Source organism: Protopterus annectens, chromosome 4.part0 (assembly GCF_019279795.1).
Source record: "Protopterus annectens isolate FY-2018-M chromosome 4.part0, PAN1.0, whole genome shotgun sequence".
In the NCBI taxonomy this organism is placed as follows: Eukaryota; Metazoa; Chordata; order Ceratodontiformes; family Protopteridae; genus Protopterus; species Protopterus annectens.
In genome coordinates, this window is record NC_056733.1 from 1,722,772,502 (window position 1) to 1,722,799,001 (window position 26,500).

The window sequence follows — 26,500 nt, forward strand, 5'->3', positions numbered from 1 at the left end:
GTGGATCACTAAAAACTATGGATTGTAGTTCTCTAAATAAAAATATGGGCTTGCAGTTATTGTAAGTTTCATTCCAGCTTTCATATTTAGATAAATTTGGAAGTAATTCAAGGCCATTGATTCTAGAAAAAAAATGTTCCCGAATAAAAACAAAAATCTGGCTAGATCCTATGAGAAAAAGAAATGCATTTTATTGCTTTCTTATGTCTGGTATTCTGAAAAGAAAGCCACTTAACACAAAATGAAGTGGAGGTTAAATTTAACAAAGAATGCCATTTGAAAACAAGACCCTAAAGATTAATAGTTTGGTCTGTTTTGTTTATGTAACCTACATGCTATTTGTTTATGTAACCTACATGCTATGAGAGCAATGGGTCTCCTGCTGGACTGAGAGCAGAGTATTCCCAAAGAGGCATAATACAAATATGTCCATTCCTCGAAACTCACAAGGACTCAGTTTCATCTACATTGTACTAAATCTGAAACAATTTACTAATAATATGGAGTGTCTTGTGTCTGTTGAGTAACAGACTATGTAAACCATTCATCTTATTTAGTATGCAATGTCAGTAATCTAATAAAGGGAACAGCCCCCATCTCCGTCTTTCCCTCTCGCATGGCAGAATTATAAACAAACAAAAAAGACTTCTAAAGTAAGGGTGAGAAACTCAAGCTACTGCAGTCATTATAATATAACTTACTTTATTGTTCTTCAGCCTTGCCTACTAGAACTACATATAGATTGCAAATATTGTCTCAACATCACTTTGTAAAAAAAAATAGCATCAGTCTGCCTTCATTCATTGGCCTTTTGTCTAGTGAAACTTCTTATGGGATGGTGTGAGAGTTCAGAGTGTAACAGAAAAGTGAAATGGAAGTACATAAGTCAAACTCCACACTTTCGTACTTCTATTTCAGCTTTTCAAACACACACACACACACACACACACACACACACACACACACACACACACACACACACACACACACACACACACACACACACACACTCACACACACACACACACACACACACACACACACACACACACACACACACACACACACTCACACACACACTGATACATGCAGACACACACAAGCACACACACACACAAACACACTGGCAGTGAAAAGTGAGAGCGAGCATGCAATCACACACACACACACACACACACACACACACACACACACACACACACACACACACACACACACACTAACAGTGAAGAATGAGAGTGAGTGAGAGATCCCAAACACACATAGTTATAGACATGAAGATGTAGACATAGCTATACAAATAATTCATTTTTCACTTGATTCTCCTGTATTTCAGTATGAGCAGGTCTTAAACCTGATATTATACCATGACCCCCCCATTAATATTCCAAAACTTGCACGCTGATTGGCCAGCGTGCACGTTGTAAATCGGCTTATACTAATGGAAAAAGGTCTGGTCGCCCGGACTTTTTCCATTTGTATAAGTCTTTTTTAAAACACTGTCTCGCTATGTTAAAGGAGTTCTACATAGCGATACAGGTTTAAAAAAAGCAACGGAGATCTCCGTTGCTTTTTTTAAAGCTGTCTCACTATGTTAAACTCCTTTAACATAGCGACACAGTGTGTAAAAAAGCAAAGGAGATCTTGCTTTCTCCGTTGCTTTTTTCAAAACTGTCTTGCTATGTTAAATGGGTTTAACATAGCGCATAGCGAGACAGCTTTAAAATAAGCAACGGAGATTCTCATTTGCTTTTTTTAAAGCTGTCTCGCTATGTTAAACCCATTTAACATAGCAAAACAGTAAAAAGCAATGGAGATCTTGCTTTCTCCACTGCTTTTGCCCACAGCTCTGATGTACTGCATAGGCATGTGCAGTACATCAGAACTTCCGCGGAATACCAGACAGCTGTAGAAGGGCAGCAAGGAGGCATTATACAATGCCATTATTTAAGAAAAGTAATTATTTTTTTTCTTAAATAATGTCATTATAATATAATAACCCACTTCTGGGTGTGGTAATGCTGGATTTACCCACGGTTGGCTTTGTTTGGTCCCTCGGGCTTCGCCCTCGGGACCAAACCACTCCAACCGTGGGTAAATCCAGCATTACCCACACCCAGGCGTGGGTTATTGCTATAATACACTTTGATCCTAAAGTGGCCTAAGTAAATCAGGTTGAGCTGCAGCTGACCTAATTCCAACAAAATGCCTCAACCTCATTCTGAGTATAAAAAAAGAGTGAAAAAAGAGTGAATAACACAGCGGCATTCAACATTCTCAAGTGTGCTTATTCTATAAATCCAGATAGTTTTCGATCATTCTTTAGACTACTACAAGACTAATGGAAACAACTTGCTTTATGCGCAGCCAAAAGCTTTAATTAGTATCTCACTGTTTAGAAATGGAACAAGTCAGAAAATAGCTAGGTTGTATTACCGATATAGTGAAGAAAAACTAGGCAACATTTTATATTGTGTAAAAAAAAATATGTACATGCCTGCCACTAATTTTACAAGTGAAATTTCTGTAATGAAGTGTGTGTGTGTGTGTGTGTGTGTGTGTGTGTGTGTGTGTGTGTGCGCGCGCATGCGAGTGTGTTCATTTTCACAATTCATTAAAGAAGTTTTACTTCTAACGCATGTGGCAGCCGTGCACATATTTTTATTAAGTTAAAAGCCCAGGTTCCTTCACTCTAATCCTTACATGTTGTGTGGTGTGTTTTTTCCAAGCATGACATTCAAGGGTCATTCTCATCCATCACTCTGTTTTACCCTACAAAGAGAAAATTCTTCTTGGTGTAGTCATTTTCTTATGCAACTAACCTTTAAATTTGCTTAATTTAAAAGATAGCTGCCAATACTTTTACCACTGTCCAAAACATAAGTTGGTCCTGGAAATCTCAACACATGTAAAGCTGCATCTCCTTCTAGCTCAGGGTGATCTGAGAAAAAAAAAATGATCTTCATCATCCGTGTTAACAATATAGAACCTTGCAGGATATTTTATGTGCCCCTGAAGAACTGATTGCATTAATCTTAGCACTTTCTCCTTCAGATACTTCTTAACACGCACTCCAGCATCTTTTCTCTTTCAAATAATTCTTAACACACAACCCAGCAGTCTTTCTCAGTTTAGCCTGCCAGACCAAAATTTTGTATAGTGAAGAACAACATTGTTACTAAACTCCTACATACCGGTATCTTTTCCTCATCTCATTGATGAGTTAGTCTGATTACCTCTAGGATTTATTCTGACTCCTAACATTGTAATGTCCATCTATCAGTCTCTGTCTTTCCATACTGTGTCTTCTGAAACAAGCATAATATTTAGCATTTAATAATCAGAACTGAAGTTAACTTAAATTTGAACACATCGCTCTGATCTTCAACAGCCTGTTATCCAGTGTCCTGGTTTCTAGCAGGGCAGCATCATGCATTGTTTTCTTGTTATCTTTTTATCTTACCAAAAGAGCCTGTTTTCATACTATATGATCATACTATATGATGCTGTGCTCTAGCTTATCTTGTTTCTGCTTTTATCCACATTATCTTTCAGCCTGTAATACCTATAATACCACTCATCATCTAATATAGTTAATGTCCTTCCTTACCACCTTTCATCATAATCATATAGGATTTCTGGCATGCAACAAATGCATGAAACTTCTTTCTGAGCTAATCAGTCCTTCATATTGCAAGAGACGCTAACTAAAAGTAAACAATCACAGATTATAAAGGCTTACTGTCAATTTAATCTCTTTATCTTAGGTACATCTGGCCGCATAAAATGTTAGGTAAATTTATTTGTTTAACATTTGTTGACCAGGAAAGTCTGACTTGGACAGAGCTTATTTTTAGTGGAGGTCCAGGGAGAAATACTTCAGATGCATATCTTTGGAATGTGGGAGGAAACTGGAGTACCCAGAGGAACCAGAAATGCAAGGAGGACATGCAGACGCTGCACAGAAGGCACCCCAGCTGAGAATTGAACCACAGAACCTCTTGCCATGAGGCGACAATATTATCTGCTGCACCACTGCACTTCCTGCAAATAAATTATATAAATGACATGAAAATTGCCTGCAAAAAAACTGACCATAAGAACTGCTTTACTTTAACTGAATTACTTTATTATATGTGCGGTAAAAGTACTGTGGTCAGGTGCAGGCCCTACATGTACCGAAGTAAAAGTGCTTTGTTGAAGTGTAGGGCCTTTGTGTACTAATGAATCAAATTTAAGTTTTCAAAAGATGCCTTGAAAACATTTGCATAAAAAAGACTAATAGACCAATCTGACTGATACCTTACATAAAATAACCAAGAGTGGTGCAGTGGTTAGCATTTTCACCTCATGACAAGAGTTTCTCTTTTTTATTTTTCAGGCAGGGTGCCTTTGTTGCAGAGTCTGCATGTTCAAGTGGGTTTCCTCCCACATTCTAAAAACATGCACACAGAGCATTTCTCCCCGGGCCTATGCTGAAAATGGGCTCTGTTCCAGTCAGACTTCCCTGGTAAACAAATGTTAAATAAATAAAATAAAATAGTCATTATGAGGACATGGTTTTCAGTATCATTATGAGCTGTAGAATATAGGAACAGACACAAAAACATTTAATTTAAAGGATGTCACCAGTTAAGTTTTAAATAATATTACCAGACTAAGATGTATGGTTATTGCAATCCCATTGTAATGAATTACTAAGCATTCAATGACTTAGCATTTAAAAGTAAAAATGATGAATTCTTAAGAAATGCATAAGGTCAGATCTTTGATTCCAGTACCTTCCACACAACAGGAAAATAACTTGGTGAACTTCAGAGTTATTAAACCTAAAGATTTCCTTAAAACTATTCAGATTATGGACAGAGGGTAACATCTGTGATATCTGATATTCATTTTACCATATTATTTTTGAGTACATGGTCTCTTTTTTATAGAAATGTTGAAGACATTGGGAATAGAGAGCATGACTTAGAAATGAAGGAAAGGTGAGAGGATAAGTTATAACTAAGTTCTCAGTTGGAAGGAAATAGGGCATTTCTATGATGAAACTAATCTATAGATAAATAAACAGGTGGTAGCATATGCTAAACACAATTAGGACCTTATTAATCTGTAAATAATAAATGCCTGAGTCTAACAGTTAAAATCTTCTTTAACCTGTATTCATCCACAAGTTAGCAATATCATTTGACTTCTGTAATCCCTGGGAACTACCACATTGACAATATGCCACTAAGAGGTGACCATGTTGTTTGGGATTTAGGAACTTGTATGGGCAGTGACATAGGTTTTCACCAAGATGCATCCACTTTCTGTCTTTGAAAGTCTGTCTATATTGTGCAACTTATATAAAATGGAATGTCTACATCCAAAGATTTCATTGCCACCCCCTCCTTACTCAGACTTCATTTAGGCCAATCCATCCACCCACATCCTCTACTCAATTTTGCACATGGGGTCAAGGTGACACTTTAACTGTGATAATTAACTAGAGTCAACGTTTACACCACTGGGTGGCTAGCCCTGCCATGGTAGTTCTTTCACATCACACACACTCGCATGTACACTCACACCTAAGCCCAATTTAGAGTATCCAATCCACCTACTGTATGTCTTTAATCCAGTCACTGAATATAATGCCTCCTTTGGCATGTAGCAGGTATTCCATTTGTACCCTAAACCTTCAGTCCTACCCCATAAGTCACTACCCCTACTATTCAATTTTTATTGTTCCAACATAGCAAATTCAAACAAATGATCAATACCTTTATCCTGTATATGTTTATAATAATCTCCCTGCCCTTATCAGCTCCTTTAATGAGTATGTTATCATTATTAACTAAATTCAATAGAAGCTTACCTTCCTTATCTGACAAATTGTAAAAATCCATGTTTGCCAGGTATATTAAATAATCTACAAATGCCTTCTTTGCAACTTTTCTCAAATGTGTATACAACAGGATGACTACTAGGAATGAAAGTATTTGGCTTTTTTAAGATACCATAACTAGTCATGCTGGGGAAATACAATTCCCAAATTTAATCATTTAGTAAGAAGTCTTAAATCTCCGAACATATCAGACATCTTGCAAGTATTTGATGGGCTAAAAGTAAATTTTTTTAATAACACTAATGTCTTATTCACTGATAAATGATAATCACATAAATTAAAAACAACAGAATGTCCAATCATATATTCTGGTGTTTTAAATGACTCATCATAACAAGGCTATGGTACTGCACATTTCATCCTCTGTTTTCCCTTATTTTCCTTCTTTTTCATGTCAACAATAAAATAATTAAAATAACCTGTTGATTACCTGTTTTGTGGAAAAAAAAATATTCTCTTGAGAACAAGTTTTAAACTCACAGTATCATTCAGCTGGAGGGCACATCTGCTTGCAAGTAATTAATCCATTTATATTCAACATTCTCTGTGTTCAAGATAATCTCCATTCCTCTAATACTTCTTTAATGTTTTTTTTAAAACCTGAATGTGAAACTATGTGTTTTATCTGAGCTTATGATATGTTTAGATAAGGCATTGCTCTCCACCTCCCTATGGATGTCAACTACGTGTTGGGCTAGCCTTTCTTTTGACACTCTGTTGGTTTTTCCAACATAAAATGAAATACATTTTTCACAGATGGCTATGTAAACCACTTTCTTGGATTTACAAGTATCAAGTGTATGGAAATATAAAGCCTTACTTGTACTAGGGTGTACAAAAACATTGTTCTTATTCATATAGTGGCATAACTGACAATCATAGCAAGGCACAGTATTTTTAGTTTTAATTATAGCATTCATAGAGCTTATTTGTATGTCTTTATAGGAGAGCTGTTGTTTCAGATTCCTACATTTCCTAAATGCAGAACTAGGTGATGAACCTACAATTTCTTTAACCACATCAGATGTACATAGTATAGACCACTTATAAGTTGTTTAACCCTATTGGTATGTTCATTATCTTGCATAATGTATCTAACCTTATTTCTGGAAATACCATCCGTAATACTATTTACAGTCCCATTAGTTGGGCTTTCTTCTATATCTGAAGGATATGGTCTAGCTGGCCATTTCTTTCACTCAATACTTGTTTTTTAGTTTCTTCTAACAGTTTAATACTATGGCCCCTATCTTTAAACTCTGTAAATATCTCATCTGGCTGTTCAACACAGTCAGATATATATGTATTTAGCCAAGTGGCTATAAGGAACTGACTCTGCACAATGTCTTTGTATATATGGGGCATGGAGGGGGGTCATACTGGTATTATGTAAATATCAAGGAATTGGAACTTCTTCTCCATAGATTTTTGTACCTATTGTATTATCTTTAATATTTACATTAGTATCCAAAAAATTATATTTGATTTTTAATAACTAGATTTATACTTCAAAAAGGTAATAATAGAACTAATATATGTAAAAAAAAAGATTCTAAAGTTTCAATACTGCCCTGCCATACTAAAAAAATATCATCCACAAAGCTCATAAAAAACTTTATGTTTCTAACAAAAGCACTAGTGTCAGAGAATATATTCTCATCTTCCCAGATGAAAAGTGCAAGATTAACATAAGTGTTGATAATGGCAGTACCAATCGCCACTCTTTTCACCTGATGGTATAGGATTTTATCATAGAAAAATATATTATTACATAGTACAAGTTCTAATAGATCACAGAGCGCTTCTACCTGAGTGCTACTTATGTGTGTGTACATGCAAAGATTGCATCTAACAGCTATAACTCCATAGTCATTAGGGATAACAGTAAATAAGAAATTTACATTTAGTGTTACAAACATTATTTCTTTGAATTAATCCTTTACAGATTCAACTTCATTATTTAGTTGCCATTTATGTAACTGCATAACAAAGTCTCTTGTGTCTTTAATATAACATTTGACAAACTTCAGACAAGGTATCAAGTTATTTTCCAGAAAAAATTATATACACTATCTCACCCACTCAGAGCCTGAAACAATTGGTCTCATTGGGGGCTTAACTAGATCAATTCTGGATGTTGAGAAGACCATAAATAACAGGTATAATAGGGTGTGTTACTTCCATATACAAATACTCATCCAAAGTAATAGAATGTGTAAGTTGCATATCATGTAAGTGTGACTTGTAGGTAAAAATCAACTGTTGAATAAAGCTTGTATCTACCACTTTAAAAGTACTAGCATTATTAAACAATGACATAATTCTATCTCTATATAACATTCTATCCATTACCGCTGTAGCCCACCTTTATCTGCTTGTTTAATAATAATTTCATTTTTTCCATTCAGTTCTTTCAAAGCTAGATTCTCTTTCTTACTTAAATTATACAATTTATGTTGATTATTTGTATTAAACATTTCATACAATTGTTTTTCACACCTTGTTTGAAAAGCACTCAGAAGGGGTATGCTATTGGGTCTATAGTATAACATCGAAGTCTAAAAACATAGAATGTCATAATATGGACCCCATTCAATTGAAACACCAGGGAAAAAAATTGCTGTTCCGACAAACATACACACAACTCAAGCACACCAAAATAAATAATCCACACACATACACTTCACAAAACCCTACACTAAACCAGACATACACCACTAGTTACCACTTACCTTAACCCAACCCTAACCCTAAGGTCCCTAACTATCGCACACTCACCTTACCCGCTCCCTAACCTTAACTCACCTACCCCACCCTAACCCTCACGTCCACACAATCGGACATTTACCTAACCCATGCCCTAACCCTAACTCACCTAACCCATGTCCAATTGCATACTCACCTTCATTCGCACACTTACTTTAACCTGGTCCGTAACCTTCGTTCCACAATTGGGGACATAGCGAAGCTGTAGAAACAGCCCACTGAATACTTTCCCTAGGAAAGTATTCGGTGTTCTGCAGCTTTGCTACTTCAAGTGTTTGCTCTACTGGGTTCGATTTTATAACATTCAAAGTTTTTGAACTTCGATTTTATAATATAGACCCATGCTATTAGGTATAATGGAACTTTTACGTTTGCACTTAGGTGTGTTCACAGCAGTAGCATTTTCTTTAAAAAAAGAATTTTTAAGTTAAGATGTCTAACAAATATTCTTATATTTGTAAGGGCTTCACTAATATCACCACTACAAGAAGGCATAAAATTCAAACCCCTAGATAAAACTTTGTACATATTAGAAGTCAGAGTAAAACTAGAAATATTCAAAACACCATTAATAATTTTATACTGGGAATCAGCATTCATACATTATACCCAGCTTTTGAGTTCATTTTGCTGTTTGTTTAACTTCTGGTGTTTGGGTAAACAGTTTGACCTGGTTGTTTCTTCCATCTGTCTGAAATTCTCATTGAATTGAATCATCTCCGAAGGGCAACTCTGGTAGTTTAACAGTCACTAAAAAAGATGCTGTAATTATTTCCCTTTCATTTGAACAGTTTTCAGATAGAGCTGGAATAACAGACAAACAAGAAACACAGGCCACTTTCTGATTCATTGCTTCCTTGCTAGGAGTTATGGTGAAATCATGCTGAGCATTTAAAATTTCTGTTTCCATGGCCTAAGGCAGTCCAATCACATTTGGACAATTCAAAGCTGTTCCTCCCTTTTTCGTCTGCTCAACATCTATTCTCATCCACCGATTGGCTGAACAGTGGCTGTCTTTTGAACTCAGTTCTTGGCCAAGAAAAAAAAAAACAGCCATTTTTAAAGTCATTATAGTGTCTAATAAAGTTTCTCTTTTTGACAGAAATGATAATGCTTTTATATTTAGACTGAGCATCCAGCATGTCCATATAAATAGAATTAGCTGTCGAAAATTCAGCAGAAGAAACTGTTCTGTTTTCAAGTAGATTAATATCAGACATCAGCAGCCTCTCAGTTTCAAATAAATATTCATTAATATCATGTAGTCTTGACTTAAATTAAAGTTCTTGCCACTTCTTTAAAAGTTCTGGATAAGTATTGACATAAGTTGGCATGTTTGTAATATGGAGAATACAACAAACAATATTCATCAATAAATATACATCAAAACTCAGTTTCTGATATTGAAACTTATTATTGCAATCTGCTCAATGTCTCTGTCACCTCTTATACATCTAAGGTAACTCTCCCAGTCCATGTCTAGCATATGATTCTTACTACTTATGTTATTTAGCTGACTATCTTTGTTTAAACTTTTGAACATCCTTCATATTGCATAGCTTGAGTTATTTCCTTTCTTGCTGTACTTCCAAAATTAGTAATACTCATTTGTTAACCAGGTAGACCCATTGGACACACTGTCCCCTTTTTTTGCAGTGACTCAGGATCACTATCTGGTTAAGCGACTTGCTCAAGGTCATACAGAGGGCAAGTGAGGGCTAAAGGAATTAAGCCCCGTACAAAAAGAAATACAACTTACATCCTTAACCTCTGCACCAGCTGCTAGACTTGCAAAGTATTTGACCATGTAGCTGTTCCATTCATTCTTTTTTCATTGAATACCTATAGCATAGCTTTCTTTCTCTTATAATATGTTTCAGAGAAGTCCTCAATCATCTTTATGAACACTTTTCCAAATGGGATAACGCTAAATGAGGCTGGCTACTTTCGCTATTTATCTGATAGGACTTTGGGAGGTGATGACATGGATCCAATTTGGTTAGAGAGGATTGGCTGCACCAAATGATGATTGGCTTCATGCCTTTTAATGGTGGTTAAATTGTTGGAAGTTTGGTCGGAGAGAGGGGGTACAGCCTGGTCAGGCTGGTGGGTGGAGAAGAGGGACAGGCTTGCCCTCTTCTGTTCCCCCTCAGGTGTTGGAATTTCAATTCAATGAGTTGGAAAAGGAAAGTGAAAAGTGGGATGTTGCTTGATAAGTAAAATAAGTGAGCAGAGGTAAGCTGCTTATTTGGTTGATTGTGTAATTCCATAAATGGTAAATGAAGTGAGTGGTGGCATGCTGCTTCATAAGTAAGCGAGTGGAGTGGACGCTGCATACTGGGTCAGGATGAGTGGGGTCACGCCGTCCTAGTTAAAGTTACACTGATGTTATGCTGTGATTAATATCAACTATACCATGTGTCAGCTGTAATTAATAAATATTGGTTAACAAAATTATGTTTATGGAAGTTTAATAAAGGTTATCAAACATCATTCAGTGTAATGTGTTGATTGAAGGGGACAGCGACAAGTCTTTTTGCTTACATTACTATTTAATTTCTTACAGCAAAGGAATGGAAACATGCCAAAGCATACCTGGGTGTACTTTCTGCTTCTATTTGTCTCAGTTTAATTTGTGCATCAGCAACATTAGTGTTTCTTGATTTGAAGGTATCAGATATCTCTCATGTAATGGCTATATTACATATTGCTCTAATTTAGTGGTGCTCACACTCTCATGTATTGCAAATATCTGGACGTTTCTATTTTTGAGTGATTTTCAAGATCATCCATCTTTTTCCCATGCATTTTTCTATGTCTGATAGTTTGTGTATTCAGAGAATCTGTTCATGTAGCTAAGCTTTAACTGTTACTTTATGAGCCTACAGATCTTGTAGCTTCACCTATAACCTTTCCTCTTCTATTTGTTGCTGTTCTAATGTTTGTATCAATGAGTTCACATCCTGGAATACTGTGCTTACCCTTTGAAAGAAAATGTACATTTGCTCCTTATCTGCAGCTTTAAAAGCAGTCATCTTCTCATGTTCCTCCTTTTGTTCATGTTCACCCATCTTTACTTCTGGAATATTTTTTTTCTCCCTGGGAAATTAGTTGTTATACAAATTTCTTCAGGACCTGTCCAGGGTTTTGGGCTTAGGTAGCCATCTTGGCTGGGTTTCTATCAACCTCCATAAGGAATCAAATATTGTTTGCGTAATGCCTGTAAGGAGTTTTCTTACCTGCTGGGCAATATCATCACTTACATTGGAAAAAGTATTATCCATTATACTGTGGCTGCAAGAAAATTTCAAAGAAACATTACCTTTTATCAGTGATCATTAAATGTATTCTGAAAATTAGCAACACTTAAATTGTGTAGTCTTTGCTGTAGATCCTGTAAGAAACAAGTGAATTTCATTGCTTTCAAGATAGAGAAATTTGCTATACATGAGAATTAAGGATTTATGCATAAAGAGTTTAAGTACGGATTGCTGCATGAATGTTGTACTAAGCCAGTGGAAATGGGCGGGGCTTTTAAACTTCACTTCACCTGCCTGTGCTGATGTTTTTATAGGTTCATAGGTTCATAGGTAGGTACTAGGCTATCTGCCTGAGGGCATTTTTAAGCCTAGCCAGAGTGTGCCGGCTTTCGCTGCCCCATTGATTAATCAACTGGGCCTCTGTCAAGCAGAGCCAATGAAGTGATCCCAGGGGTGTATTTTTTGTTACCCATCCACTCGTCAAGGCTTCTCTTGAAGAGTGTTAGTGAGGGGCTCTGCCTAATGCAGTTAGAAATTTTGTTCCAAAGCATGCGGAGTCTCTGTGAGAGGAATCTATCCCTCCAGCATGTTCTATTTATTGTTGTGGCGAGGTTTATCTCACTAGAGCGTGTGGCTCACAGTGACTTGTATTTCTTTAGGTGGAGCATGTCCATCAATTCTGAGTTGAACGTGGCTTTGTAAGTCAGGCAGGGATCACCTCTGAGTAAGCGATATGCCACTGAGTACAGCTGGAGATTTTTCAGTCGGGCTGCATAGAACATATGTTTGAGGCCAGTAATCATCTTGGTGAGGTGCTTTTGTGGTCTTTCCAGCTGTTGGAAGTGTCTTGTGAGGTACATCCCAAATGGGGCATTGTACTCTATGATGTGTCTAATGACTGACGAGTAGAGGGGCACTATAACCTCTTTATTTCTAGATGCGAACCCCTTAGTAATTAGATGGGCCACATAGAAGGATTTCCTAACTACTTTGGCAATATGATTGTCAAAGGAGAGATTACTATCTACATGGGTCCCCAGATCTCTTATTACCGCTTCTGTATTAAGGGGGCTGCCGCCTATGTGGTAATTCGTGGGTGTTTTGTTTTTCCCAAACGGGATTACTATGCATTTTTTGGCATTTAACGTGAGGCCATGATTTTGACACCAGGTGTCTGTCTCAGTAAGGCCTTTTTGAAGGATGTCCATGTCAGCCGGAGAGTCAATTATGGCTCCCAATTTGCAGTCATCGGTGAACTTAGTTAGCCATAGTCCTCCTGTGTTTGCCTGTACTTCTGAGAAATATATGCCGAACAGTAGGTGTCCCAGAACCGAGCCTTGCAGGGCACCACTTGTGACTGGTTTAGAGTCGGACCTTACCGTGTGAGTTCTGTCTGTAAGCCAGTTGGCAACCCATCTTGTGACATAGGGGTTTATGTTCAGGCTGGTGAGTTTTTCGATAATGCCTGAGTGAGGAATGGTGTTGAACGCCTTGACGAGATCAAGGTAGGCTGTGTGAACCACCTTTCCCTCGTCTATGGCCTTGGTGACTGTCTCAAAGAAGTCAACCAGGTTTAGTAGGCATGATCTGCCCTTAACAAAACTGAACTGGGTCAGGTCAAGTGTTTGGAGGTTCCCAATGTCTTTGCTAATGAGTTCCATGACGATGCGCTCCATAGCCTTGCAGAACAGGCTAGTCAGGTTTATGGGGCAATAGTTATCAGGGTCAGTTGTGGCCCCTCCTTTGTGGAGCAGAATAACCGTTGCTGTGCGCCATTCTATGGGTATGTAGCCTGTGGAGAGGCTGAGGTTGAACAGCATGTTTAGGTGGGGGTTTAGTTTGTTCTGTAGTTTGTGCAAGACGCAGCCTGGGACACCATCTGGCCCCATTGATGCTGTGTTTTTGGCTTTTGAATAGGCTGTTTTCACCTGTGCTTCTGTGATATCCAGGACACTACACTTTTCCGGTATTGTTGTGTGCCCTTTTGAAGGTGAGAGGGAGGTGAAGTTTGCACTGAATCTATCTGCCAGGATGTTGGCAATATCAGTAGCTTCAGTATATTTTGTGCTATTTTGCACTAACTCAGATCATATCTGTGAGTTGTCACTTAGATTCTTGACATAGCTAAAGAAGGCTTTGGGGTTATCTTTTGAATCCTTGGCTATTTTTCTTTCGAAGTTAGCCTTGGATGATTTTATGAGGGACCTTAGTTTCTTACTGATACTGATCAGGGATGTCTTTCCTTTTTGGGATTTGCTTTTTTAATGAACTAGTTTCCCCCTTCTGTTGTATAACCTGTTTATGGCAGGGGTCCACTAAACTGGTTTCCTTCTCTTAGGGGAGTGAGTCTTGTTCTTGCTAGGGATGGCATGATCCATGCATCCTTGTAGGTGCTCATAGAGTACAATTGTAAAGGATTCTGCATCTTGGGCAATGTTATCCTTTAGCGTGGGGGCTGTGAAACTTACCACCTCTGCCTTAAGTAAGGTGAAGTTTACTTTAGAAAAGTTTTTTGCTGTGGTTTTTTTTGGTTGGGGGTGGTGGTGGGGTGTGGACATCCAGGGTGATTAGTTTATGGTCTGATCTAACCAGTGACGGGTTGACCTCCGGTACAGAACACCTGTCTCCGATGTTGGTGATGACCAGGTCCAATATGTTGTGGCCTCTGGTAGGGGAGTTTACTAGCTGATCCAGGACATTTGACTCGATAAATTCCAGGAAGCGCTGAGCCTGGTAGTTTGTACTCAAGTAGTTTTCCCAGTTAATGGTATGATAATTTAAATTGCCCAATATCAGGGTGTTTGGTAGGACCTTCATGTTTTCCAGTGTCTCCAGAAAGGCAGAGTGGTGGTCCTGGGTCATGGAGGGTGATCAGTAGCAGGCCACAATTTGCATTGCAGATTTGCCCAATGTTAGTTGCACATGGATGATCTCAGAGGTATCCTGCTGCACCACTAACCTGGAGGTGTGAGTATCCTTAATGAATATGGATACACCCCCTCCTTTTGTGTTTCAGTCCGTGTTCTGTGGCCGAAATGTGTGGTATGAGTTGTCGTCCAGTAGTGCTGGAGTGCTCTCTGGAGCCTTGAACCAGGTTTCAGTTACTGCACAGATGTCGACATTCTCCATACTTAGGAGTGCTTTGAGCGCATGCATTTTGAGATTTAAACTCCTGGCGTTGAGTAGCATAACCCTCATTTTTTTACTTGTGCTATTTACAGTGGTGGGTTTGAATTTTGAGCCTTGCCTAGAAAAGGCATTATGGGGGCAGCAAGAGCCTTGGCCAGTATTCAAAAGCCAAGGGGTGACATGTGCAAGCTATCTCTTGTGAAGCAACGTGGCTTGTCGAGCATGTCATCCCAGGCTGACAGACACTGGATCCCCTTTGAATGACACCAGAAGCTTAGCCAATTGTTGAAATTGATCATTTTTTCTTTATACTGAGGTATCATTCTTGGTGAGGGCAGGATGCTACTCAGGGTCAGGGTCATACCCGCCTGGGCTACATGATCAGAGAGCTCTTCCATGTCTCTTTTCATGTAGTCCAGGGAGGTACAATTCAGGTCATTCACACCAACATGAACAATGACAGAGTCATATTTGCACTTGTTCTGGAGTGACCTGAGTGCTTGTGTTATGTGGCGGATTCTCACTCCCGATAGGCAGCTAACAGTAACCTTCTCCTTGTCCAGCCTAGTGAGTGGGGTGTCAGTGTGCCTGACTACTGAGTCACCTATTACTAGTGTGTTAGGTATGTTATTTCATCTTATGGTCTGTGATTGTGCGCCACATTGATTTTGTGTTTTATGTGTTGTCTGGTTTGTGATGGGAGGTGCAGGTTTTGTGAGTGTCTGCTTTAGAGCTCTCTGATGCTTTTGCAGGTTTTTATTTAGAGCCTCTGAGTATGATTTTGTGTATTTATGTGTATTTTTTGCCAGTGCTGGTTTAGTAGGTCTATGTCAGGCTGGAGGTGTGGTGCAAGTTAACCTTCTCCTCATGGCTGTCTGTTCCAGTCTTGGGTGGAGAGACCTTAGCCTCCAGTTTGGCTGTATAATTGCATCTTTCACATATGTTAGTGTTTTATGGTAGGAGGAGAGGACTGTTTGTGTACATGAGGCAGTTGTAACATTGCCTCAGGATACCCAGATTCACCAGCTGGACAGGAGAGTACACCTGAAGTTGCTCTTTGGTCATGCCTGAACAGTAGGGTGAGCTGCTTAGTCGCTTGTTTGGTGAGGTGTGGATAAAGAGCCTTGCCCTGCTGTGCAGTCAAGTGTTGGGGTATATTAGTGCTTGTTATTAGGTCTGAGCAAGTGCTGGACTGTAGGATGCTTTTTGAGTGCTTAGGTTGAGAGTTAGACTACTGTCAAGTGAAATACTGAAGAGGAGACTTAGTGGAGCCGGGAATAATTTAACCCTGTCCCGCACACAAAACTGTGCAAACGTGGTTTTTAAACTACTAATGTCTGGGCTGGAACCACTCCTCCAGGGACAGATGGCTGCTCAAGGTTCCCCTGTCTCACAGGTGAACAGAGAAACTTCCCTCTATCCAAGTAAGGTATGGGCAACTCAGAAACTTGTAACACAGCCCTGAATTCAGTACTAGCCTGAAAACTGGACTATACTAGCTTAGAAAGGTGGGAAACAAGACATTTTCTTTTTTCTTTTGAAAAGATAAGGCAAAAACAGTAAAAGGTACACTTAAAAGGGCTTTAAATGACTACAAGCGATCAGAAAAGGCTATCACACTTTAGTGTGTAGCAATTTATTTAAACAAAAAAACAACATTTTAAAAGTGCAGGCAGTCAAATACGTACAATATGTAAAATAGAACAAGTTTTTAAATCACAATAAGTGCTGGAAAAATCAGTGTTTAGGCGGAAAGCAGTTAAGTACAGCAAGAAAATACAGAAAGCTAATACTCAATCACTCCAAAGTCTCTTTTAAGCTAGAAGGCTTGTATCAGTTTAAGGCTTTCTAGTGCTTTCCAGTAGGTCCGTTACAGGAAAGATAGGAAACAAGCACAGATGTGGTATTTTAAACCAGAAAGTTGAAAGAGATGGACAACTTCCCGAATCATCAATAAACTAGAATTCCTGGGCCAAGAACCACTCCTCTTGTGGTAGACAGGCTACCTAGTACTTACCACTCCCACTGATAAGCTAGAAGGCTGCACTCCAACACAAAGGCTTGGGGGGCTCAGATGCTTACAAACAGTCCTGGATAAAGCAAATCTGTAGCTGGACTAGACTAGTTACGGGAAAGGTGGGGATGAAGTGCAAACACGGGCTTTAAAACCAGAAAGTTGAGAGAGATGGGAAAAAACTGCCCAAACGGCCAGTAAACTACAATGTCTGGGCCAGATCCACTCCTCTTGTGGTAGATAGGCTACCTAGTGCTTACCACTCCCACTGATAAGCTAGAAGGCTTCCCTCCAACACAGAAAGGCTTGCGGGGCTCAGAAGCTTACCAACAGTCCTGGATACAGCAACTCTGCATCTGGACTAGGCTAGTAACAGGAAAGGTGGGAAACAGTGCCAGTGCTGCTTTTAAACCAGAAAGATGAGAGAGATGGAAAAAAACTTCCCAAACGGCCAGTAAACAACAATGTCTGGGCCAGATCCACTCCTCTTGTAGTAGATAGGCTACCTAATGCTTACCACTCCCACTGATAAGCTAGAAGGCTTCCCTCCAACACAGAAAGGCTTGGGGGGCTCAGAAGCTTACAAAGAGTCCTGGATACAGCAAATCTGTACCTGGACTAGACTAGTTAAAGGAAAGGTGGGATAGTACATGAGAGATCCTGATCTGTTCTGATACTGCACATTGCTTTTATCACGTCTAATTTTCTGAGAATGTTTGCTGATCTGTTCCCTCTTGTATACTCTTCTAACAGAGACAATTTGTGTCTTAACTGCTATGTAGTTTTCTCTTTTCGATACTTCCATGATGGCATTTGATTTCTCCCCTTTCTTAACCTTACTGCTGTTTGTTTTTATGGTAAGACCTTCCCTGGGATTCAGCAACCTCTGCACGGTGTGCAGGAATAGTGCAAGAGCTGCTGGAAGCAATATGGCCACCGAGAGATCCAGGAACAAGCTCCCGGGACATGCATGAGTGGTCCTGCACTATTCCTGCATGGACACAGCTCCTGTATGCTAATTTCCCCATTTGCAGGTGAAAACCATGCAAATGAGGTGAATTAGTGATCCAGGAAGCTGGTAGCCATCCGTGCAGGAGTAGTGTAACCTGAAGAAATGTATCCGGCTAGTAACTGAGTATATTTTTGCAAACTACAAAATGGAGCCATGACAGCTCCAAATAAAGGGTGTATATAATGTGGAAGGCATGCCAATGGCCAAATATATGGCCATTGGCATGGAAAATAAGTTCAAAATAACAAAAAATAACTTTAATTTTTTTTTGGCCAACTTTGGCCATTTAAGAGTAGGGCAGCGGCATGCAAACAGGACTGACCCAAAAATAAAAATAAAAGTTTTGTAGGCAAAATCACAATTTTGCCATTATAGTCAATGGCAGGCAGAAGACAGCAAGGCCACTGAATAGTGGTTGCTAAGGGGGAAGGCTCAGTGTTAGACTTGTAACTAGGCATTAGCAGTCAGTTCTATGCAAATGAGGGGAATGATACTGAATCACAGATTCCCCCTCATTGCTAGCCAGCACCCAACTGTGTAGGTGCAGGAAAACAATGGTGCAAGCCTAAGAGTTAGCTGACATCATAGAGAGGTGTGTCAGGCATACTGTAAGCTTATTGGAGCTCTGTGGCTCGGGTTTGCCCTTACCTTAGCAGAGCTAAGGAAGGGGGTGTGTCTGAAGCTGCCTAGCAGTCTTTACCTTGACTAAATGGGTATGTGTGCTGCTCATTGGGTTTTAAACAAAGAAAAAAAATGAAACCAGGACATAGCAGCTCCATTCACATTTGAGCACTGTGTTTGCACGGTGCACTTCGGGGTTTAAACAGAAAGGCAATGGGAAGGAAAAACAGCAGTAGGAAGGTAATCAAGGAGAACTAGCATAGATGGCAGGTGAAATGTATCAGAATCAGCCAAATTACACAGGCAGCAGCCCAGCACACTACTATAAACTATGCAAACACCTTTCCCTCTGGATTTTCCCACAAACTCTACACCACCTGTGCACACAAATGGGGACATTTTACCTAAAAAAGCAACAAAATGATAGGAGCTGCTCTTGCACTCATAAATCAACATGTGGAAGAGGCTGAGGGTGGTGAGGATGACAATGCTGATGACCAACCCATAGTGAGGAGAAGGAGAAGAGTGTACAGACCCAGGGTAACTTACCAGGGACTACATGAGCTGGAGATAGTGGAGCACTATAGGGTGGACAGGGGCCTCCTACAGCAAAGTTGTTGAGCTGTGCTGGCCACACCTCACACACAACACCAACAGAGGGGAAGCCATCCCAGTGCATACCAAGGTATGTGTAGGCTTAAAAATACTAGCCACAGGTACCTTCCAAAAGCCAACTGGGGATATCATGGGGATATCACAGTCATCAGCATCCAGGGTACTCCACCAGTTCCTGGATGTCATGTCAGCACATGCCAGTGAGCACATATATTTCCTCAAAACCTGTGAGGCGTTGACCAGCAATATGCATCTCTTCCACCAAATAGCAGAACACCCTGAGGTAGTGGGTGCTATAGACTGCACACACATATACATCAAAGCACCACCCAGTGATCAGGTTAGAGTCTACATAAACTGCAAGGGCTTCCCCTCCATCAACTGCCAGGTCATATGCGATGCCTAGGGCATTATAATAAATGTGTGTGCTGGCAAGCTCTGGAAGCTATCACGAATCTCACATCTGGCATATGACGCAGCGGTACCAGAGATTTGTCAGTGGTGACATCCCATATGGCCACCTAGTGGACGATGCTGGTTACTCACTGGAGCCGTGGCTGATGACACTTATCAGAAATGCACACAGACCCAAACAAGAACTCCATAATGAGGCACACACACAGACTAGAATCATAATAGAGCACATAATAACACCCTGGCTAACAAAGGAGACCAAATCCTTAATCAAACTAAGAAACAAAACCTGGAATACATGGCGTACTACCAAGTCCCCCTCGAACATTAAATTCCAACAGCAAAGAAATCTGACCAAAAAAACAATAACCCTAGACAAAAAAATTACTACTGCCAACTACAAAACAAACACCAAAACAATCCCCAAAAATTCTGGGCCAGTTTAAACAATCTACTCCACCCAGGTAAAAGCTCAACTCCTATCCCAGAAAAACTATCAGATAAGAGCCCAGAGGAAGTAGCCAATTCCTTTAATACCTTCTTCACGGACACAATACAATCCCTTGCCAATCAGCTATCTACCAATTTCCCCCAGTTAACAGATATCCCCCAAATGTCCATACCTATCTTTAAATTTCAACCTGCCCCCACTGCCTATATTTGCTCACTACTGAAGAAACTTAAACCAACCACTCTCTCTGCTGACCTTCTCCCATCCGAATATTTACAAAAAGCTGCTGATAGCTGTCATAGCTTACCCTATCTCTATTCTTATCAATCGTACCTTGACCGAAGCCAAAATTCCCTCAATATGGAAAATATCCTATGTGATACCACTCCATAAAGGAGGCTCATCGACTGAACTATCAAATTACAGGCCCATAGCCATATTGTCACCTTTGGCCAAAATCATGGAGAAATGTGTGCATAGACAGCTCCTTTACTATCTAACCCAAAACAACCTTCTCTCCAGTTCACAACATGGCTTTAGGCCACACCATAGTACAACCACTGCTCTCCTCTCGTTTATTGAAACAATTAATCTCAACCGGAATAACAAAAAAATATCGTCAGCTCTCTTTTTGGACCTATCAAAGGCCTTTGATATGGTGAACCATCAACTACTACACAATACCCTAAAAAATCTCCATCTAGACAACATAACCCTAGATTGGTTTCAAGCCTATCTCCAAGATAGACAGCAAGCTGTACTCTGGCAGAACAGGCTCTCTAGCCTCCTATCTAATACCATAGGAGTTCCTCAAGGTTCCATACTGGGACCTCTCCTCTTTACTGTTTTTATTAATGACCTCTATAAAGCCATCCCAGATGCCACCTGCATTCAATATGCTGACGATTCAACGTTAGTCTGTTCTGATTCATCCCCAGTTAATTTATTATCAAAAACCCAATCATGCTTTACGGCAGTTGAAAATTGGTTACTGGGACATTGACTTATTCTGAATCCAAATAAAACCAAACTGTTAATCTTCTACCCCACTCACAAGATCATACCCACACCCTTCCATATCCAATCCAAAAATGGGACAATCATCTCCCCTGACTCACACACTAAACTTCTGGGAATGACCATTGACAATAAACTTAAATTTGATATCCATATTAATCAAACTGTTAAAACCGTAAACAAAAAACTTGGGTCGCTCTATCGAATAAAATCCTTTCTTACCCCAATAGCAAAAATAGCCACTGCCCGCTCCCATCTACTCTCCACCCTCTTATATGCTTCCCCTATTTTCACAAATCTTAACACTACTGAATTAAACAAACTTACATGTTGTTATAATCATATTGCAAGATTTGCAACTGGCACGCCCTATAGAACCCATCATTGTACCAACCTACAAAGCCTGGGTTGGATCAATTCCAACCTTCTACAGCAGAGCCAACTCATAGTAGCATTTAAAATTCTTAAACAATCTGACAAAACCCCTGCACTGATAAACTTAATCAAACCTTACAACAATCTCAATAGTTTACGCTCATCAAACAAACTACTAGCTCAAACGGTAAAATCCAACAACTCAGGGGGTGATGCTCTCTTTGCCAATGCAATAGGAAAAATGTGGAACTCCCTTCCATCCAGCCTCACCACCATTTCCTCCATAAAACTCTTCAAAAAGAGACTAAATCACCACCTTCAGATACACTGGCTATGCCAATGTATAAGCCCAGTCTGACTTCAACTAAACAAGATTTTTCCTCCTCCCTTTAGGACCAATGACGGTACCACTACCATTTCTCTCTTCTGTTTTCCCTCTTATTCTCTTTTCTATATAATTCCCTTGTCTTATTATCCTATTTAATTCCTGCTGCTACTATCCGAAAGGTCTACCTAAAAGGAAAAAGTCTGTTATACTATGAGTTTTTGTGTTCTTTTTTTTTGAATATTTTTTCTTTACAGATCTTGAGCAATGAGTAGAAATATTCTAAAATGTCTCCTATTCTTGTGTAAAATACTTAAGTGAACATACTGTATTATATCAACATAGTGTATTCTTATTTGCTTATGCGTGGAGCTTTTCTCCCCGGGCCTCCGCTGAAAATGGACATGTATCCAGTCGGACTCTCCCGGTTAACAAATGTAAAATAAAATAAAAATAAAATAAATAAATAAATAAATGTGTTTGGGATGCTCAAGTCATGGCTCCAGTGCCTGGACATATCTGGTGGAGTCTTGCAGTACTCACCAGCTACATGTACCCAAATTGTCATTATATGTCCCATGCTACACAATATGATCCTGCGGAAATAGCTGCAGCAGGAACAACTTGGGGAAGGGCTACACAGCCCCGCACCATTGCCAAGGCCAGCACAGGCACAGAGTGACTTGGAGGAGGAACAATGTGAGCCTGCCCCAGTAGGCTGAAGGAGGCCTGCCCAGTATGCCCAGGCCTTGGCAAAGAGGCAACGCATAGCACATACACTGATATGGTAGGAACCCAGGGAATGACAGCTCACTCGACTCACACATACATTAAAAAAGATGTCAAACATGACACTACCTGTGCTTAACTGTGTATAGGGAGTGTATTATGTGCATCCAACATAGTCAGCCCTCCAGTACCATTCTCAATACTGGCACAGCCACAAGGTAAGTCACGCTCACTATCAATTGCTGAATGTAGTAGTATGTTCTGCTACTTGTATCTATGGTATGGATGTGAGCATGTTAGGGAATCTGGTGGCTGAATGGGATAGCAGCAGATAGTAGACACCTATATTGGCAGCATTAAGTCCTTAACAAATACTGGTGTCAACATAGTAGGCAGTAGTTGACAAGGTGATAAAACCCACTGCAGGACATGTGGTGGGCTAAATGTGTATCCATAGGACACACACATGCATGTCAGTGAGGCTCACATACCCAACAACAGTCTCAGCCAGCAGGACAGGTGTAGACAAACACAAAGAAAGGCTGTGACAAGGCCTCCGATTGATGGCTATAGAGAACAAACCCCCTCCAGACCTACACAGACAGATTACAACAGGTCAGGCAGTGAGATGTTAGTTCTGAAGGGTAAGAAGTTTGAAACTGAAATGTAGGCCAATAAAACCTAAGAACTGCTGTACACTGATATACCTCTAGTCTGCATGATAGGTTAGAATACAGAATGAAATGGAGTACCTGAAATATCAGTACAGTCATAGCAAATGTTTACAGTTGTCAGGTGTGCCCCCGGCCCCCACAATCCTTTGTAGAAATATAGTAACATGTACGTGTAGATATAATAACAGTGGAGCACAGATTACCTGGTCTGGCCAAAGTAGCAGGATAGATTTAGCACATGTACAATATGCAGGGATCTGTGTGTTAGGTTGTTGTGTGTTGTATATTGTGTGAAAGTAGTCAGCATGTAGGCATGGATGGTTGTTTCCTGTTGGCCAGTGGTCAGTACTGTTAATGACAGGACCAAGTTCTCACAACTGCAAGACACAATCCAGAAGTAATCCATGCTAATTGTTTGGATGTAATATCTGTCACCATCTGAAAGAAGGACATGTCATGAATGTGGGCCCAGACATGCAAACAGTACACAGGTGGAAGTACCCTAGACAGAGAGTGTATAAAATGTCACTGTCAAATGGACACACCTTTGGAATTGTACATGCAGGTTAGCAGCACATTAGTTGGCTGTGTAGTATGGAATACTGATGTAGTCTGACCAAACACTGGCAGACCGCAAAAGGCAGATGTATGAATTACTGAGAAACTGCTGATGTCTCCGGACAAGCCAGCATAAGTGGAATGCCCCACATATATCTATGAGTCAGCTGCAAGTAGCTTCCATAGCACACATGCATCCAACTCACCCTACCATCAGCCATAGGTACCTCACAGGTCTTATCCCTGCTGTTGGGAATGTGTACAATATGAACCCCACCTCTGTATGGGAATAGCCACAGAATGCAGCATGCTGAAGAGGTGTCCCATGCAGATGTGTCCCTAGCTGTAAGCAACACCCTGCCAGCATCCACACCAATGGATCAATAAGGACAGAAACTATTGACATTAACACCTTGCACACCTACCCTGTCACCCAAGGGGATATAGTGGCTTGCATCCTGGGACTGTAGGAGTGACACAGTGCACCAGTCTGCTAAAGATAGCCTGCATCACTACCACATGCCCTACAGTCCTCTGTCAAAGGCCTGTGTCCCACCTGTACTGCCAATATATGTTATCTCATGGACTCCCAAATAACAACATAACACAGTCCACAGAACACAAATGCAAGGCCATGTCGACAAGTCCCTGTAGCATGTCCACCATGTCCTACTGCATGAACTGTGGACCAACCCCTAAATATTGCTGGGATGAAGTGATAACTATAGGGATATTTATCAGATAATGTTTGCATAATGTTCGGAAGAGGATAGAATAACAGGGGGGGGTGTAAAAGCATGGACACCATAGAGTGTGTGAAGTCTGAAACTCAGATGTGTGTACATACTAACCCTGCCTGCAAACACAGGAATGGGTGGCTACAAACCTGCTCATAAACCACAATGTGAAGGGGGGATGACCAGAAATATTAGCCCTGTCTCTGGGTAAGCTGTGTGAATCTGTACAGCTGTGAGGTATGGCCAAAGCAGGATATGGTCATACTGTCACGTCAATGGATGTACAAGCATGGGATCCTCAGCCACCACAGTACCAATGTGCTGAACCATTTACACAGACCCATCAGCAAGTGTCTGCAGCTCCCTCTCCAGAATGGCATGATTGTGCTTGAATATGTAGGCTGCAGACCACAATACTGGACACAGCTTCATTCATCTTGTGTTCCCCAGGACATTACTGCAAGCAAATATGTATACCTGTCAGTAGTTGATGACATAAAACATTACAGTGTAAAACAGTACATATGTCTGAATATCTCTGCTAACACCAAAACCATGTAGCAGAAGCAGCACAGACACAATTAGTTATAGTATCCTAATATCCTTTGCACATTTACCCCATATTGTCAACCGATCTACAGATATTCTGCAGAAACAGGTTGCTAGCTGTAGGTGTAGAACACAAATGCCTGTACTGGAGTACAACCTACTTGGAATGGATTCACATATCCAATACAAAAGGTCATACTGAGCATGTTCCCACACTAAATGAAGCCCATGTCTGGTAACAACAGTGGACTATACATATCTGTCAGTCGCAGATGTTTGTGCATACACTCCACATTGCAAACCAGTCATGCTGTGCACACACATTGGAAAGGAATACACATATATATCCAAGGATAACACACTATAATAGGCCAAACATACACATACATAGATGTGTGAAAGACAGTGACAGACAGTGACAAAGAACTTCCCATCATGAGGCCTGTTCCACCCAGTACACATCCAATTGGCCAATACATCATGATATGCGAATGTTTATCACTGTAGACATTTGCTTCTGGTATCCCTCAGCACTACAGTGTCTGTGGTGCTTGTGATAACTGTGTAACATGACTGTACAAGTCATTATTCATCTAGTAGTTGTATACACGTTCCTGTTAAATGTAAATCTGTGTGTGACTGAATGTTGTGTGCATGCTTCCAAATGAATGGTTTGTGGCCCATTCCCACACACTGCACTCCCCATTGCCCAACTTGGGCAAGCCTGCTGATGTCATTCACCTTAAAATACACCTTTGGAGAAAGATTAGCCCTATAAACTCTGTGGCATGTGCTATAACTGAGTAATGCTATAGTGTAATGTACTAGTTAGGTAGGAGTTCCAATCCCAGACATGATAACTGCGGGACTCTGTGTTTGTGTGTGTGTGTGTGTGTGTGTGTGTGTGTGTGTGTGTGTGTGTGTGTGTGTGTGTGTGTGTGTGTAGGGATCAATGCTTTTGAGGCCAGTCACAGTCACTACACTGTCTAATGCCCTACTTTGGCAAGCCTGCTGATGTCATTCACCTTGAAATACACCTTTGGGCAACAGGTAGCTCTGCGGCATGTGCTATAACTGCGTAATCATGTAGTGTGATGTACTAGTAAGGTAAGAGTTCTAATCCCAGACACAGTGACTCTGTGTGTGTGCATGTGTGTGTGTGTGTGTGTGTGTGTGTGTGTGTGTGTGTGTGTGTGTGTGGGTGCGTGTGTGTGTGTGTGTGTGTGTGTGTGTGTGTGTGTGTGTGTGTGTGTGTGTGTGTGTGTGTAGAGATCAATGCTTTTGTGGCCAGTTGCAGTCACTACACTGTCCATTGCCCTACTTTGGCAAGCCTGCTCATGTCATTCTCCTTGAAATAAAGC